We start from the raw sequence: 18,821 nt of genomic DNA, 5'->3' as shown, positions 1-18,821 counted from the left end.
AGGCACGCGCAACCAGGCCCAGCTAATTTTTGTATTTTTAGTAGAGATGGGGTTTCATCGTGTTGGTCAGACTGGTCTTGAACTCTTGACCTCAAGTGATCCGCCTGCCTCGGCCTCCCAAAGTGCTGCGCTTATAGGCGTGAGCCACCATGCCCGGCCTCCAGTAGCTTTAGAATTCCCTTCCCTGCATCTCTGTGACTGACGGGCTATAGGGGGTGATGTCTAGGATGTTGGGATCTGTCACAGAGATGGAGAATACCGAAGGAGCGGCTGTAGGGGGAATCAATGATGCAATTTTGGACAGCGTAGGAAAACAGCCTATTGTATAATAAGAGTGACGCCGTCTTGAAGTGAAACTACCATAATGACCGATGTTTTGCTTTAAGAGATGCTGTAGGCCAAGGGGTTCCTATACCAAGGCATTCAGCAGCAAGGTGAAGAAACATGCCTGCAGCATAGACAACCCCTTACAAAGATGCTTATCTAACTTCCCCAGTGGCCAGGTGGCCACGGGTTCCGCAGGGTCTGAGACAGGACCAGCTGCACATTTTACCCCAAAAGCTTGCTATATAAAGAATAGTTTGGCCGGGCGCAGTGGCTCACGCCTGTAATCCCAGCACTCTGGGAGGCCGAGGTGGGCGGATCACCAGGTCAGGAGTTTAAGACCATCCTGGCTAACACGGTGAAACCCCGTCTCTACAAAAAATACAAAAAACTAGTCGGACGTGGTGGCGGGCACCTTTAGTCCCAGCTACTTGGGAGGCTGAGGCAGGAGAATGGCGTGAACCCGGGAGGCGGAGCTTGCAGTGAGCCGAGATCGTGCCACTGCACTCCAGCCTGGGCAACAGAGCGAGACCCCGTCTCAAAAAAAAAAAAAAAAAATAGTTTGTGGGAGGGCGGGTGCAGAGATCCACCATCTTGCAGCTGCCAGAGACATCACTCTGTTCGTAGGTCCCTACTAAATGTTGCTTTCTGAGAAACTGGATTTGCCAGCCTCCTTCTTTGGCCTCTCAGTGTCCCCGGCCTCTGGAGGTAGAGGTAGGTTTGCACAGGGGCTGCTCACTGTAGAACAGACACAGTAAGTGTAAGAGACCTGTGGATCATCAGAAGGAAGCAGGAAATGTGGGTCTGGACCTTAGCGAGGAGGTCTGGGCTGGAGAAAGAGAGAAATTAAAGTTATGGCAGTTGAGGGTGGCACCCATGAGACCTAATGACTATTCACAATTTTTGATGTTTGTAGTTGAGGAAACCATGATCAAGTGTGGTGGCCCGTATTATTCCCCAGCTCTTTCTTCCACTACTGCCACGGTCCATGGTGGGAGGGGGCAGTGTACTTCCTTGCCCTACTGAGATTGGAAATGGGTTTGTGGCTTGCTTTGGCCAATGGAACATGGGCAAAAAGAGATAGCATAACTGTGCTGAGCCCAGGCCTTAAGAGCCATCATGAGTTTCTGCTTGCAGTTCCTGAGTTTCTGCTGTCAACAGGAGAAAAGCATGCTCTGCGGAGCCACTGATCCCAGAATGAGATACACGTGAGGCAGCCCTGAACCTGAGAAGCAGCCAGAAGCAGAGCTTCCCCTGCCACTCCAGCCTGTCTGAAGCCCGTGACAAGAAAAGGTGTATATATTGTTTATCAGCCACCCAGATTTTTGAGTTGTTAGATAGCATTATCATTGCAGCTGACCAATACACCAAGGTAGGGGACGTAATCACAGAAGGTCACGTTAAGTCATAAGTGAGTGAATGTGTATTGCTTGGAAATATATATGAAATAATGTTGAGTAAAATAAGGAAAGTCTGCAATATTATAAACAAACCTCATTACGACTGTACAGAAGGCATGTGTGTGCATTCATCAGAGGGGAGGACACTGGGTAGGCTGCCTGCAAGCACCCTCTCCGAGGGATCACCTCTACCCCTCCCTCCCTATGTCTACACATACAGGTAGCACGGACTTCGTTCTTGGCCCCTGTGAGGGTGGATGAGGATCACAGCCAACCTGGGCCGACCACCTTCTTCCTACGAATTGGGAACCAGGACAGAGATGGGAAGCTGTTTCTCTTGGGGTAGGTGAGCCATAATAATATTCATCTTGGCCGGACGCGGTGGCTTACGTCTGTAATCCCAGCACTTTGGGAGGCCGAAGTGGGTGGATCACCTGAGGTCAGGAGTTCAAGACCAGCCTGGCCAACATGGCGAAACCCCATCTCTACTAAAAATACAAAAATTAGCCAGGTGTGGTGGCAGGTGCCTATAATTCCAGCTACTCAGGAGGCTGAGGCAGGGAGAACTGCTTGAATCCAGGAGGTGAAAGTTGCAGTGAGTCGAGATCATGTCACTGCCCTCCAGCATGGAAGACAGTAAGACTCTGTCTTAATAAATAAATAAATAAATAAATAATAATATTCATCTCGGTCCTGTTTGATGACCCTGTTTTGTTCTCATCTCAAGGTTGTTCATCCCTGTCCTTGGAACTTGGGAGACTCCCTCATAGCCTTGCAGTCACTTCCGCTTTATGCTGAAACTCATTCAACTCAGGTTTCTGCCACTAACCAAAGAGAACTGACTAAATAGAATCAGAAGAGAACCTGGTGTTGGGGGGCAGGGGTGCTGAGGGAAAGAAGAGAACCCGGGAGGAAGCAGTAGATGGCACTTTGAATTTATAAAATTTCATTTGGTAAAGTTAACAAAAATAAAGGGGTCTGTTTTTATTACTGATGTGGCACCCTTCTCTCCCCCACTAAACTGAACACTCCTCAAGGGGAGAGGGGCAGGGTCTGATTGCATTTTGCATCTCTAGTGCCAGCCTCAGGTCTGGCATGGACTGGGCCCTCAGCACAGGTTCCTGGAACTGAGTTATTCTAGGAAGCCAGGGTTCCTATCACCACCCCCATGGTACTGGCTGGTTGGGGTATTTCTAATTTTCGGCCCTGAACAGTGCCCATGGGTGCCTCTTAAGCACATGATGAGAGGGGCAGGTGTCTTCTCTCAACTCTCCTCTTCCTTCCCCCTCCCCTGCTGCTCCTGGAGATAAGGAGGCCCCTCTGTTCTGAGAGGGTGTCATAGGGCTATGTTTTGAAGGAAACTCTATCAACTTAACTGGTAGCTGTTCCCAACAGCGGAGGGGCTCAGAAAAAAAGAGCGCCAGTAGGGAGGGGACCCATCTGCATGGGTCCTTCAGTGGCCTCACCTTCAGGGGACAAAACCACAGTGTGAAAGTGTAAGAATGTTTAGTACTTACACACCCTGGAGGGCACAGCAGTCTCTCTCTCACACACACAAAGACACACACACACACACACACACACACACACACAGGTCAGGGAGTGCAGGCAGGAAGAGACGAGACCCATGGGCCACTGCCTATATTGGGTCGAGGGTGTCCAGCTTTCCCTCAGGGAGTTTTAATTGGAGGTTTAAAGCAAGCAGGCACTAGTTCCAGTTGGTCACACTGTGACTGAGAGGTGGTCACTTCCAGTTGACAAGCTCATGTCTGAATGGTCCGTTTAAAGGAGAGAGCGGGAAAGCCGGGAGCCAGCCTGCTAGGTGGGAGAGAAGCCTCTAAGTTTTATCTCCAGCCACCAGCTGGAGCCATTCGGGTGGGGCACATATTGGAAACTGTGTCAAGGGTGACTGAGCCCTGCTTCTGGTATAAGAACGTTAAATTAAAACATGAATGCCGAGTACAGACCCTGCTGGGGAAGTCTGCAAGGTCAAAACTCTTTTCATAATGAGACTAAGGCATCATTTGCCTTTTTTGCTGGGTTGACATTTCCCTGACGGTGCAAAAGCCAAGGCGGCGGCCTCCAATGCGATGTACAGGAAGTCATCGCATTTTTCACTGCCACGCCCTCGTAGGAAAACACTGCCAACATCGACCAGGAAAGTCTTTGATGCAGCAATAAAAATGATCCCATTCACAATATATTGGTCCTCGAATATACATCTTTTTAACATTCCAGGAAGCAACATGGAGCACTTCTGCCATATCCGATGCAGCACAATGGTTGTCTCCAGAAAAGCATTTGCACTTGTTTGAACTGTGAGCTTAACTAGCCACTTTTTTTTTCATGGAACACCATTTTGACTTGAAAGAAATACTGACAGATAAATTATGCTTATGCAGACTTGAGTCTCTGGCAGACATTTTCTCTAGAAGGAATAAAATGAATCTGTCATTTCACGGCAAACTGACAGTATTTATTGCTAATGATGAAACCCAAGCTCAAGTGAAAATTAGAATTTTAGAAACCTTGTGTTCACTACTGTGACCTTGGCAGCTTCCCAATACTTAAAGACTTCTCTGGTGAGATCGGTGTTGATATTAACTAATGTGATTTTTAAAACATAGTATACTAATATTTGTCAATATTTGGAAGACCTGCATAACTTGGTGAACCATTTTTTTCCAAACAGCCAGTGCATTAAGTTATAACATCATGCTTGGGCAAAAGATACATCCAAAATGCAAAAGAGTCTAATGTATTTTAATGTAATTGAACATAAAAATTTCATTGATAGGATTTCAGATTTTTTTTTTTTTTGAGACGGAGTGCAGTGGCAGAATCTCGGTTCACTGCAACCTCTGCCTCCCGGGTTCAAGAGATTCTCCTGCCTCAGCCTCCCGAGCAGCTGGGACTACAGGCGGGCGCCACCATGCCCAGCTAATTTTTGTATTTTTAGTAGAGACGGGGTTTCACCGTATTGGCCAAGCTGGTCTCGAACTCCTGACCTCATGATCCACCCACCTCGGCCTCCCAAAGTGCTGGGATTACAGGCATGAGCCACCGCGCCCGGCCAGATTTCAGATTCTAATCACAACTAACCTTCAACAAAAAAAAAAATAGCACTTGTCAAGTTTTGGCTAGTATCAGAAAAGAATAGCCAGGCTCAGTAGTTGACACCTGTAATCCCAGCACTTAGGGAAGCTGAGGCAGGAGGATTGCTTGAGGCCAGGAAAAGACCAGCCTGGGCAACATAGTGAGACCCCATCTGTACCAAAAAAAAGAAAAATTAGCTGAGTGTGGTAGTACCTGTAGTCCCAGCTACTTGGGAGGCTGAGGTGAAAGGATCACTTGAGCCCAAGAGTTTGAGGTTACGGTGAGCTATGATCATGCCACTGCACTCCAGCCTGGGCAACAGAGCAAGATCCTGCCTCTACAAAATAAAAAAAAGAATAACCACAATTATTTGAAAGGGCTGTTAACATATCCTTTTTCCAACTATGTATTTGCGTAAGCCTGTATTTTCTTCATAAACTTCACTTAAAACATATTGCATCAGATTAAATGCAGAAGTGTGTTTGAAAATCCAGCTGTCTTCTATCAAGACATTAAAGAAATTTGTAAACATATAAAATAATGCCACTTTTCTCATTAATTTTTTATTTTGGGAAATATAGTTTTTTTCCCAAAAATATGTTGTTACACTACATTTATTATTTTAATCATATAATATGAATATTTTAAAAACATATCAATTTAAATTCATATTAATGTAAATACAAATAGACATAAAACATATAAACAGATGTTCTTTGGGGTCCTCAATAATTTTTAGGCAGGAAAAGGGGTCCCGAAACCATTAAGTTCCAGAACCAGCCCTTTAATGGTGTACCAACCAGTCTCAGACAGCAGGGGGCAGCGGAGGCAGCCAAATGAAGGCATCCCCTCTGCATTTCTACAGTTAAAGGTATTGAGTGCCTACTGGGTGTGGCCACACCCTGTGCTGGGACACAGAAATCAATCTGGCAAGTTCATGGTGGGGGTTGGAGGGAAGCAGGCCCCGGCAACTGACAATGGTGGGGACAAAGCAGATAGCTCCTCTAGTGAGCATCCAAAGGCTTTGGGGAAGGGTCAGCATGGCATTATGGTGACCTCGGTTATTCCCACTGGCTGGCGACAAGACCTGGTGGGAGAGGAAGCTTCCAGGATCTGGGGTCAGAAAGGAATGTGAAGCTCCCCAGCCTTGCAAGACTGGAGCCTGAGCAGTGATCCAGGAGAATGAGAAAGGGGGTCAGGTATCTTTTTTTTTTTTTTTTTGAGACAGGGTCTCCCAGGCTGGAGTGAAGTGGCATGATCTCGGCTCTCTGCAGCCTCCACCTCATGCCTTATGCTTCCCGAGTAGCTGGGACTACAGGCATGCACCACCACACATGGCTAATTTTTGTATTTTTAGTAGAGACGGGGTTTCACTATGTTGGCCAGGCTGGTCTCGAACTCCTGGCCTCAAGTGATCCATCCGCCTTGGCATCCCAAAGTGCTGGGATTACAGGCATCAGCTACCCCATCCAGCCATGATATCATTTTTTACTAACTTGACACAGACATTTCCCAAAGCCCCCTCTACGAAGTGAGAAGGGGCTGCTTCAGATCTTTCTCTCCTGTCCCCACTGTGGACCTCACCCCCAACCCCCAAATACAGCCTCTCCTCAGTCCCAGGTCAGCTTCCTGCCCCTCCCTTATTCACAGAGCTTTAACTGAAGCCCTCCTCCAGAAACCAACACCAAAACCAAAACCCTCCTCTGCCTCTGCCTTCCCCGCCAGCTGCCATCCAACCATTTTGCCCTGTCAGCTGCCCTGAAAGGGGCTGTCCACCATGTCACCAAGTGAGCCCCTGCTCCTGCCTCCCACCCTATGCACATCACCCTTTCCAAGTCACCCACAGTCCCAATGGCCCACCCCACGGGACACCTCCATCCTGGCCCTCCCAGAGGTTAGCCCTGGCTAACCTCTCCCTGCACACTCTCCTCTCACTGTCTGCTCCCCACTGTCCTCTTCTTCCCCTCAGAGGGCTCCTCCTCAGTCCCCAGCCCCTGCCCATCCCCTCCCTGTTGGTTTTCATCCATGGTGAGCCACACTTCCCTCCCAGGGGCTACTCACCCTCTCCTCCCAAAGGCTGTCCACTCCCAAGAGGTAGACTCAAGCCCGGCCCCGGCCCCCAGAGTTCTACCGCGGAATATCCCATGTATCTCCCAATGGTCCCTCAAACTCACTGTGTCCCCAAACCACATCATCACCTTTCCCCATACCTGCATCTCCAGGCTCCCCGCCCCAGGAAATGGCACCACCAGCTGGGCCCTGGGAGTCACCCAGGCATTTCTAGCTCACTCTTGCCCTACGTGGACACAAATCAGTAGCTCCAGCCTCTTTCCCTGTAAATGTTCTTGGATGTGTCCCACCCACTTGGGCCACAGCCGGGGCCCAGGCTCAGACCTGCGCCTCTCCTTGTCACCTTGACTCTTAAAACAGGCCCCGGTCTGTCTCTCTACCTCAGTGATCTCTGAGAAGCACATATGACCTTGTTGTCCCTGTGAAACTCTCCCGCCGCTCCCCTCCACCCTCAGCAAAGAGGCCAACTCTTGACCAAGACCTTGTGTGGCATGTCCCCCTGCCTGGCTCTCCAGCCACGGGCTCTTTTGACCTTTCGGCCTTGGTACTACAAAACTGATTTTGGTCTCCCAGATATACACCATGTACCTCAGGCCTCACTGACTGAACATTTGATCTTTTCATCCTTACCACCTTTGAAGGAGCCACTATTTTCTTTTTCTTTTTTTTCCCAACTGAGCTAACCGGCCTGAAGGAGCTACTATTTTCATCTCCCTTTTACCCACAGGAATCTCAGGCGCAGAGAGGGAAGGTGACTGGGCCAGGATGTGCACCTGGCTCCCAAGCCCACAGCATCACAGCCCACAGTGCCCTACATCCAACCAGCTCTCCAGGCCAGGCAAGTGCCTCCAGCCCCTCTCCACTCCCCATTCCACATACACACTCTTACCAAATCCACCATGCGTTAAGCCAGGCTACAGCTCAGATGCTCACCCTGCACAGGTGTCCCGGATTCCCTGGGAACCCCTACTTGACCTCCTTTGGCAATAAACTGGAACATAAAGTTTCCTCTAGGTGTACTGGGGTAGGTGTGGCCCCAGCTCCTACAGCCCTGTTATACATCAGTTGAGGTCAGTTGAGGCCACAGGGCCACTGAGGGCAGTGGAAGAGCAGAGAGGAGGAGGGGCAGGCAGGTGGGGGTCCCAGGGATGCCCTCTGGATGTGCGTGAGTGGGCAGAGCAGGCTGGGTCCAAGCCAAGCCTCCCACTCCCCTTCACACTCCCTCCTTGCTAATGCTCCAATGTCCTCCGGATAAATTCCAAACACGAACCCCACCTATCATGGCCTCTCCGGCTCCCCCTCATTTACCTAACACTGGGAACTTACGTGTGTCATCAACACTACCCTAGGTGCCTTACAAAAATTAACTCACTTAATCCTTATAAATATCCTACAAAGTAAGTACTGGGATTATCCCCACTCTATAGATAAGGAAACTGAGGCACTGAGTAAACAGAGCTAGTACTCGGTAGTGTCAGGATTCGAACCTAGGCCATATGGCTCCAGAGTCTGTGCTCTAACTGCTCTGTTGTGCAACCCACTTCTCCCTCCGTCATTTCTGTTGCCCTAAATATACTAACTTCTCACCCTCCACCTGCCCATTCCCACTTTCATGCCTTTGCGCTCAATGTTCCGTCTGCCCAGAAGATGCTTCCCTCCTCATCTTGACAAGTTCTGCTTCTAGATACCCAAGCGTCACCCTCCCTGTGAAGCTGCCCTTGACCCAGCTTGCCCTCCTCCAGCTGAATCAGGCAGCCTCCTCTGTTCAGAAAGCACTTGGTACACATTTCCATGCAGACAGCTCTGGGACTGGGGGGGCTCCTCGATGATGAGGGCAGGTTCTCATCTGATTGTCCCATCCCTGGATACCCAATGTTTGGTATAGGACTTGGTCCAACTCGGGAAACGTTGGTGAATGAGGGACTGGGGCAGCGAGAAATCAGACTCCACCCCTTGCCCTCCAAAAGCTCATAATGTGGTGGGAAAATTGACCCATCAACAGCAGCCCAGATCCAAAGGCATCAGAAGAGGCAAACGGCCTTCGGTGCCACAGGCTCCAAAGGAAGAGGCCGTGCTTGCCACTGGGAGAAGTGGGCAGGGTTCTCAGAGGCATCAGCTTGTGAGAAGGGCCTTGAAGGATGGAGAAAATCCCCACTAGGCAAGCGGGACACATGCAGGCAAGAGGGACAGGGAAAGGACTCCAGGCTGGCAGGCACGGAGGCAGAGGGGTAGGAAGGCACGAAGCATTTTGAGGGCTCAATGAGCTCAGTGGAGCCCAATCACCCCACCAGACAGGGAGCTGCAGGAGGGCAGAGCATCCCTACCAACACCTCACACAGGACCTGCATATATGGACGCAGTGGAAGGATTTGTTGGAAGTAGATCTCCAGGGGTGTGGAGCCTCATACAATTCAGTGGCCATTGTTAAGAAAAACTGCAAAATTACTAATGTAAATGTAGGTGTGAAAGTGAATGTCTATCTGCCATAAGAATGGGAGGAGCTGTGTTTAACAGCCCTGGGGCCCGAAGCTGAAGCTGCTGCCTCCGGTGAGAAGAATGTAAGGAAGGTAGAAGGTTCTTGGGAGAAGTAGGGCATCAGGCAGAAAAGGCTAATGTTTCCGTGTAGCCTCGCCCTCGACCACCGCCCAGACCAGCCACCATGACCACCTCTGTCATGCTTCATGGAACTCCTTGGTCACCAAAAGGCCAGATTCCCCAGCTCACAAGACTCCCTCCCCTTTGGAAGAGTGGCCAGAGGGCAAATGTGGGTGTCGGAGACCTGTTTGCTAGTCACTTCCTGATGACCTTGGGCATGCCTCCCCCCGACAGGCCTCCAGCGCCTCAGGGGTCATGGAGGGTCTGTTCTGAAAAGCTCCTTTTATTCTGACATCCTGCTCATCTGACCCGGCTAAGGAGGCTCTCGCAGCAGGGGCAGCCAGAGAACTCTCTGAGAGCCTCATTCATCTCCCAGCGCCGAGATCTCACAAGGGCAGGCCATGTACCAGGCTGGATGGTGGTGGGTGGGAGGGAAATCAGACATGGAAATCAATCATTACAGAACCTTCAAGCTGAGGGAGCCCAGACCAAAGGCAGGCAGCCTGGGGGAGTTCAGGAAGGCTTCTCGGAGGTGGTGATAAATCTTGGTGGAGATAAATCTTGATAAATCTCAAGAGAGATGGGTCATTTATTCAACAATTGTTTACTTGGCACCTACTATGTGCCAGGCTCCGTGCTAGGCTCTGGGGATACAGCAGTGAAGAGAACAGATGGGCATTTGGCCTCGAGGTTCTGCCCTTCAGCCCAGCAGGGAAATGGGAGTTAACTCCAGAGAGAAGGGGAACAGCAAGGCAACACATGGAGACAACTGCATGGAGACAGAATGCATCCTGCTTGCTGATGGAGCTGAGAGAAGTTGGCGCAAGCAGAGAGGGAAGTAAGCAATGGGGAGATGAGGCTGGTGGGGTCAGCAGGCAGAGGGCAATAACAAAGGGGCTGGAACGCCAGGCTACAGATGTAGGGCTTGGTCATGCTGGCAACCGGGAGCCAGAGAAGGCTCTGGACAGAGGGAAGGGCCACAAGGTTTCTTAGCATCAAGTTCAACAAGTAAAGGCAAAACTGCCTTCTCCCCACCCTCAGGCTCCAGAGACCAGTCCCAACTTCCTGGGCCCAACTTGCCTACTCCCAACCCCTGGGCCTGAAGAAGAGAGGGCACCCTCAAGTCTGCAGTCTGAACTTCAGCCTCCAGCTCGTCCTCTTCCTTGTTCTTCCAACCAGTCTCTCAGCCATAGTCTGATGCCATTTCTTTTGCAGGGAATGCCCATGCTTCACCCTCTGAAGCCTGCTGCCTGCCCAGTCCCTCACCTGGTTCCGTGCCAGGTAGCACCTTTATTCTTCTTTTATAGATGAGGAAACAGAGGCTCAGAGAGGGGGAGTAACCTGTTAAAGCCACACAACTTTACTCTAGAATTTGATAGTGATGGGTGGATAGAACTCTGTGCCAGCTGTGTGGTCTCGGGAACGTCACTTAGCCTCTCTGTGCTGAGTCCTCATCTGTGAAATGGGGTACCTATCACAATATAAGGTTGGTGTGAGGCTTACAAAGAGGCTGTACTGTGCCACCAACATCCCTTAGCTCCCCAGGCCAGTTAGCGGCTTTCACATGGCCCCTAACCCACTCCCAGGCGGCACACATTCAACTTTCATTCATACATCAATTCCCTCCAAAACCTTCTCTGCGCCCGGCCCTGTGCACACACTGAAGATGGCTCCTTGGCCAAGCACAAGGCTCACGCCTGTAATCTCAGCACTTTGGGAGGTCGAGGCAGGAGGATCGCTGGAACCCGGGAGATTGAGACCAGCCTGGAAAACGTAGTGAGACCCTGTCTCTACAAAAAATTTAAAAATTAGCCGGATGTGGTGGTGCACGCCTGTAGTCACAGCTACTCCAGAGGCACAGGTGGGAGGATCTCTTTAGCCTGGAAGTTCGAGGCTGCAGTGAGCTGTGAAAGTGCCACTACACTCCAGCCTGGGCCACAGAGCGGGACCCTGTCTCAAAATAAAATGAAATAGAAAATAAAGACGGCTCCTGCACCCAATGTGCGGGGTGGGAAGGGGCGGGAGCGGACTGCAGATGCATCACGATTCGAAGTGTGTGTCCTCACACAACTCTGCTCTTCAGTTCGTATTTTTAAAAATTGACCACGACGCTCCTCCTCGGGGATGGGCGCAGGGAAGGGAGGCTTGTGGAAGACAAATTCGCTCCTTATTTCCAAAAACTTATTTTTCGCCGTTTCCTGAAATCTGAACACTTCCCAGCCCAACTCTCACCTCTGAGCGCCGAGCACTAGAAGCTAGGGAGAAGCAAGGTGTCGGTGGCATCCCACCACCCAGGAGGGCTCGCTCCAGCGTCCCTGGGACCCCTGACCCCGGATATCCTCCACCTTGCCTCGCCCCGGCTTCTTTTCCTACCCTGGCCCCTGCTCCTTCCCCGTGACCCCCGCAATCCCCGCACAGCAGTCCCCATGTCCCCGTCCCAGACAAGCCAGCCCTCTCGCCTCTCCCTCCATCCGGGTCCCGAGGCCAACCCCCCTCCGCGACTCGGCCGGTTCAGAACTCCCAGCCCCGCCATTGTCCTCCTGCAGCCGCACCTCTCCATTGTCCGCCCCGCCCTCTCCGAGGTAGAATTCGCTTTCCGCAGGGCGCCGCTCCGCTCCCACCCTCGGATTGGCTCCTGCGGCCCCACGCGCGGGGCCCGGGAGGAGGAGAGGGTGCGCGCCCCGCCCCTGCCCACAGCCGGCCGGGGGCGGGGTCTCTGCTGACTCCGCCCCGTCCGGGCGGGGCCGCGCTGGCTGGCGCTCGGGAGCTGGGCGGTGCTGCCTCGGCTGATCTCGGGCTGCGGCTCCGGTGGGGGTGGGTGTCAGGGATGACAGCGGAGGTGGCAGCGGCGCGGCGCTGAGCGAGCGGCGAGCGAGCGGGGGAAGAGGAGGAAGTGGAGCCGCGGCCGGGTGCTCGGGAGTCGGCCGCCGCGCCGAGGTCCGCCCCGTTTTGCAGAGCGAGCCGAGTCAGGACCTGGAAAGACTTTCCCGCGGGGCTCCGGCCGTCGCGCCTCCCCGCCGGCGCCTGCCCTGCCCTGCCCGTCCCAGCCCGGCGGTCCGGGGCGTGCGGCCGGGACGCGCGAAGCCCCGGCCCTGACCCGCTGCGCCGGGACGGGACGCTCCTAACCCCGCCGTACGGGTCCGTGGTTGCAGGGTCGCTCCGCGCCTTTCCATCAGCGAGGGTCGGAACCCCAGCTCCAAGGCTAGCGCAGTGTGGCCCCAGGCCCTCGCCTCCGGTGCACGGGACCCCGGACGCCCCTAGCCTCTGGCTCCACGAGACCCCAACCTTCAGGTGGAACAGCTTGTAGCAGCGCGAGCGCCCGGGAAGCCCTGGCCGGGTCGTGCGCTCCGTGAGGGGTCCTAGGCGGGCAGGACAGTCGGACCGAACCGCCGGGCTGGTGCCGCGAGCCCAGGCTGTCACCTTCGTCCCGCCTCAGGCAAGGGGTTCAGCGCCTGCCCCGAAGATAACACAGGGGTCCCCTTCTGTCCCGGCGGCCCGCGAGAGCCAAGGCTGCAGGTGAGAGCCCCGGATGCGGGGCAGGAGCGGTCCCCGACCCCATCGCGGCAGCGCGGGGGCCAGCGAAGGGAGTGTCAGGGGGAACAAGCAGAAGCTGGAACTGGCTGGGAGGGGGCGCGGGAAGGGGAGGGGAAAGAAAGAAGACGGGTACTTATTGAGCGCCCATTGTGTGCGGGTCCGCGCCCTGCCCCGCCCCGCCTAAGCCTCACTGCTACTCCTGAAATAGGTGTTGTGCATTATTATCGGCGCTTGCAGATGGAGAAACTGAGGCTTAACGGGGCTGAGTGACCTTCTTTCACTGCGGGGAGGAGACTGGGGAAGTGGGAGAGGATAGAGGGGGAAGAGGCAGAGCACTTGAGCGCTGATCCTAAAGCTGAGGAAGTGGCCTCTTCTTGCCTCCCGCTCCCTGGCCATGTCACCCGCGAGGAAAGGTGACTCAGAGTTGAGGGCAGAGGTGGGAAGCTTCCCAGTTCCAAAGCTTCTCTCCCTGTTGGCCCAGGATGTGAGAGCAGCAGCTCCTGGCCCTTGTGTGTCAGACTCCAGGGTCTCTAAGACACTCTGGAGGTCCTGAGATGTGCTTATCTGTTGGTGAATTTACTGCAGAGATCCCCAAGTAAGGGTCTGTCAGAGCTGGAGATGTGGCCTCTCTGGGGTGGCTCGAGATGTGGCTCACGTGATTCACCTCCCTTACATTACTAATGGGGACACTGAGGCCCGCCCGAAGGGAGTGCCAGTTGTCTGGTCCTAAAGCCAGTGAGTCCTTGAGCCAGAAGTAGACTTGAGAAAACCTTCCTGAGCATCCTTCAAGGTATCCACACTCCTCCCCAGTTAGGATCTTCTGGATAGGTGGCTGGGGCTTTCCCTATCCCTGATGTGAGATCTGGGCGACCATGTATGAGGCTGTGGTGAGAATCAGTGTGGTTGGTGCTGGGGCCGCGAGGAATGCCTGCAACACCATAGCCTTTGGCCCAAATGGAAGGTCCAACCTCATTTTCTTCTGGGAAGGGGAACCTGCAGGACACCTCTGCCCAGGAAGGAAGGGACCTGCTCAAGGTCTCAAGGCTGGGGTCTCCCAGGGCTGGGGCACAGTCCCAGGTGTCTTTATTCCCAGGCAGGGGATGCTTCTGCTGCCCCCAAGGCATGTAGGGAGAGGGGTGTTGTGAAAGAGCCGTTGGCATGGACTCTGTGGGCTCTTGTTCTGCGTGGGGAGGGGGAGGGGATATGGCCTTGGTCTGGGCCCTGTGGCCTTGGCTAGGACTAGTTAACCCTAAATGTGCCCAACTCCCTGGAGTCAAAGGGAAACCACCTTGGAAAGCCCCCGGAAGGAGAGAGTGGTGAGAGGTCAGTGGAAGTCTGAAGCTCAATCCCTGGGGATGGAAGGGTTAGGGGAACCCAAAAGAGAAGGTGACTGAGGGGCTTGGGATTCCCTCTACCCCATACCTCCATCTAGGGATTCAAATCCTCACAATAATCTCTATGTCTAAACAAAGCTCTTTGATGAAATAATTTCACACCTGTGATCTCCTTTCATGACGTGGAGAGAGCCTGGAACCTAGAGTGAAGCAGAGGAGGGTTGCAGAGTCACTTGGGACCTCTTGATGCATCCATGGTTCCAAGTGCCACCTTAAAATAGGTTATGGCAGGCTGTGTGTTACCTGCTCAGTTAGTGGGGCCATCACATCTGGCTGTCAGGTGCTAAGTGGCATGTTGTACTTGCCAAGACTGGGGTGGTTATTAATGGCCCAGTCTTGTGTGGGAAACTGAAGCTCAGAGAGGTAAAACCACTTCCCCAGGGCCTTTGAGTTTGCTTGTAGAACTGTTTGAGTGCCAACTGCATACCAGGTGCCCTGGAAGTTACCCAAACGGGCTAAGCGGCAGCCTCGAGCCACAGTAACTGGTGAATCCCAGATAGTGGTAAATCAGACAGACCAGGTGGGCGTGAGTCTACTCTGCGTCCCACTAGCTGACTGGCACTGAGCAAATCACTTCATCCCTCTGAGCCTATAAAATTAGAATACCTCCTTTAGCAGGTTGTTTTGAGGATTAAATGAGCTACAAAGATGCAGTGCCTGGCCAAATATCCGTTTCCATCCCTATGAAGAAAAGGAAGCTTGAAGTTTGACCAGGAAGTCTGGGGAAATTCTCAGACTTGTCTTCGATTAGAACGCAGGATATGGTTGCAGGCTCAGAGACCTGAATTTGCTCAGCTCAGGCTGCTGTGTGGGTCACATTCCCCTAGTCTCATAGCCTCTAGAATCAGTCTGCTTGGGGACACTGGCAAGGGGCTCTGGATTCTTACCCCCTCCCTTGGCTTCCTGCTGGCAGGGCTGTGGTGCCTGGAGCTGGTGTCCATTCCCTCGGGCCCATTGTCTGACCTCCCTAGGCACCAAGGTGCAGTGAATAATTAATACTCCCCTCAGCTGGGGGCAAGCTCAGGGAAATAGCTCTATGCTCAGTGAGCTTCTGAACCCTACCAGAGGAGGTGGGGGCTCCTGTCTGTGCTGTTAGCAGTCTTGGATATGGGGGGGGGCAGGCAGGATAGGACAGGGAGAAAGTGTCATCTGGCCCCCAACAGGAGAGAGCTGGGGTTGATGATGTCCTGTCTCTCCTGTTGGGGGCCAGATGGTCCCACAGGCAACACTGGGAACCAAGCTAGCTGGGCTAGGATCAAGTGAGCCTCTGATTCCGGAGAGGTGGTGAGGGGGAGGAGTAAGCGGGAGGGTACAGGGCAGAAAGGGGTGGAGGGGAGGCCCTTGAGAACTGGAGTAACCAGGAAGGCTTTGTCAGGGAGGTGGCTGTCTGGGCAGGAGCTAGAGGCAACTTGCTGCAAAGACAGGGGGTCCTGACATCCCTCCAAGAAGGAATCCTGGCTGTGCCACCGTCTCACTGAGAGCATGGGCAAGACACATGATCCCACCAGGCCTCCATTTCCCCCTTTGTGAAATGACGGTTGTAATGTCCACTTCTCAAGGCCGTTACAGATGATCTTGAGGTCCCATGTGTGAAACACATGGCACTATAGGCACTCAACAAGGGGGAGCCTCATCATGAGTGTGAGCTAGTGGGCTAGTGGCGGGGCAGGTGGGATAGTGTGGTAAGCCGAGAGGTAGGGAGAACTTGGGGCGAGGAGGCTGGCTTGGTGGGGTTAGTGAGGGGTGAATGCCCATATAGGAGAGGGCCTTGAATGTCAGACAGAACTCACATTTCAGAAAGCTTAATGGAGCCCCCATTTAGAAGCCTCTGTGGCTCCTACGGCCTGTAAGATGAAGACCAGGCCCTAGTTATGTCATTCAGGTCCTTGGTCACCATAGCTTCTGCCCGGCCTTCTGGCTCATTGCTTTGCACTGTCTCCTAAACACACCACATGTGGCCCCATCGCAGCCCCTTTATTTGTGGTTCCTCCCATCAGAACCGCCATCCCTGCCTCTTCTCCACTTACCTCCCCACGTGTCAAGACCTGACTCAGGTCATAAATTCCCTCAGAAACATTCCTGGATTACCCAACCCTCTGGTCATGCCCCCTCTGAATCTTTAACATTCAGCAGTAATAGTAAAAAATAATACCTACCATCCATAACATTTTGCAGTTTGTAAAATGTATCCACACAATACTACAGTGATATCAACAACAGCTGATGTCTTGAGTACTTACTGTGAGCCAGACAATGTGCTAAATGCTTTATAGACACTCTTGTTCACACAAACTCCCTGAGGTAGCTACTGTTATCCCCTAGAAACTGGGGCTCAGAGAGGTACCTGATCTTGCCCAAGGTCACACAGCTCAAAGGTAGGGAGCAGGGAGCCAAGCTGCATCTGTTTGAATTGTAAATCTGTGCTTAGAAGATGTCCTGTCTCCTCACCTCCACCCAAGTACCTCGAAAGCATACTTTGTGTGTAAAAAGCCTGGACAAGGTTTTTTCTCAAGGCTAAGGAAGGGCAGTGTTGCACTGAGCATGGGGCCCAGGAAGGACCTGGGCCCTAGGCCGTGCACAGGCTGGCTGGTTGGCTGTGTGACCTGGGGTGAGTCGGCCCCTCTCTGGGGTCCCGTGTTTCCATGTCTATGGGGAGCAGGGTGGGTTCTGAGCTCCCCTGTAGCTCCAGCTTTCTACATCGTCTTTCATGACCCTGGAAGGAGGAGGAGGAGACCACAGTACCAGGGCCAGAGGATGTGGTATGACGGGCAGCTGTGATTTTTGGCCTGGCCACTGTCTGGGCCAGCAGGCTGTGTGGGTAGCTGCCTCGCCCAAAGGAGGGTGGTGGCCTGAGCTGCAGGCAGCATGGTCATTAGCTGGCAGAGGAGACCCTGTGATTGGGAGCTGGCTGGGCCAGGCCAGGCCAAGTTGGCGGGCAGGCTGGCCGGGCCACAGTGGGGTCACTGGCAGGGCAGCCAGCTTCTCCTCCCTTTGCCCCCTTTGGGGTGATGGCAAACACACACTGGGCACCAGAGCTTTGTAGGCCAAGGCTTACCCTTTCTCCTGCTGTAACCATGGGAAAGAGCAGTAAGGAGTTCAACCAGGCCCAAAGATGCTGCCTGCTATAAGCTTCCAGGACTCCTCCCATGCAGGTGGGATCCAAGCCTCCTCTGCTGCTGATTCACCGCCCTTTGCACACTGACTGTGGTCTGTGGTCTGTGGATTGGGGTTCTGCTTGGTCTGCTTCCCATGCTGGCTTGTCAAAACTAGATTCTATGTGCCCCCACCGCATCCTCCCCTCCCTCTGAGTGCCTAGCAGTGTGCCTGGCACAGAGACACATCCTCCAGGCCAGGGGAGGCAGTGCAAGCTGCCCCATGGACAACTTGCTCAACTTTTGCACCTCTGTTTTTTCCCTGTAAATTGGGGCTGATAATAACTGTTATTAAATGAGATGAAGGAAGTGGGGTGCCTGTCCAGGCCTGGCACACAGGTGGGTACTCCATCAGCATGAGTCCTCTTGCCCACCCCCTCGATGGCTTCGTGAACGAGCAACTCAGTAAGAAGCTGATGGAAGAGTCCAATGAGTGATGGCAGGAGGGAGGGTGTGCCAGGTGGCAGGGAGGCCTTCCCTTAGGGGGACTTAGCTGGGGTTTGCAGATTCACAGTTCCCACCACCTTCCCTGTGAACAGTGGTGTGTAAGCAGGTGCTGTTGGCCTGGAAGGGTCCCCAGCTAGGTTCAGGGGAGGGAGCAGGACTGGGATATCTGGGGACTTGGGTTTTCTTCTCAGGCCTACGCAGAAGAAATGATCCAGGTGGGAGAAGCCGTCTGGCGTCCAGCTAGCAGATGCTGGGCAGAGAGTGTGAGTTCTTCCTTAAAGGGAAGCAGCATTTATTTGGTGCTGCTCACACACACATCCAACCAAAATGTAACATGGTTGGAGATTCTGGTCTGTGGGGGAAACAACATTAGACAAGGAAACACACAGATGCAAAACTTCCAAATTGTGAGAAGCAGGCTCCTGAGGCAGGGGCCGGTCCCATCAGTATCTGTGGCTGGTGGCACAGGGTAGGGCTAAATGACTTGGGCAAGTGATTTAACCTCTTTGGGCTTTAGTTTCCCCATATATAAAATGGGGATAATTATAGCATCTTCATCATAGAGTTGTGAGGGTGAAATGAATTATACATGTAAAGCACTCAAAAAAATGTCCAGCACATAATGAGCACTCAGTGCAGGTTAGCTGTTATGATCTGTATCTCCAGCACCTCACAGAGGATCTTAGAGAAAACAGGTGCTCGGGAAAGGCGTTTGGAGTGAATCCCAGGCAAAGGGCAGCTGCTCTGTGGAATGAATGAATGAACAGCCTGGTAGGGATGGGAGGACACAGAAGCAGTGACAACACAGA

General features: G+C 53.0%; 1 protein-coding gene across 5 annotated transcripts in view; it reads left to right on the top strand.

Annotated features, from left to right (window-relative positions):
- Positions 1 to 12,231: 12,231 nt before the first annotated feature.
- GDPD5 (glycerophosphodiester phosphodiesterase domain containing 5) overlaps positions 12,232 to 18,821 on the top strand; it is a 92,148-nt gene continuing 85,558 nt past the window's right edge. For 3 of the 5 annotated variants that reach the window (XR_010127598.1, XM_063671223.1, XM_054440222.2), the window contains exon 1: positions 12,260 to 13,001. The gene's annotated coding sequence lies outside the window, so the exon portion shown is untranslated. Of the gene's footprint in view, positions 13,002 to 18,821 lie in introns of all 5 variants that reach the window. The other 2 variants (XM_054440223.2, XM_063671222.1) reach the window with 2 other exon arrangements.

This window comes from Pongo pygmaeus, chromosome 9 (assembly GCF_028885625.2).
Source record: "Pongo pygmaeus isolate AG05252 chromosome 9, NHGRI_mPonPyg2-v2.0_pri, whole genome shotgun sequence".
In the NCBI taxonomy this organism is placed as follows: Eukaryota; Metazoa; Chordata; class Mammalia; order Primates; family Hominidae; genus Pongo; species Pongo pygmaeus.
Note: the sequence above shows the minus strand (reverse complement) of the source record. Positions and strands in the feature narration are given on the sequence as shown.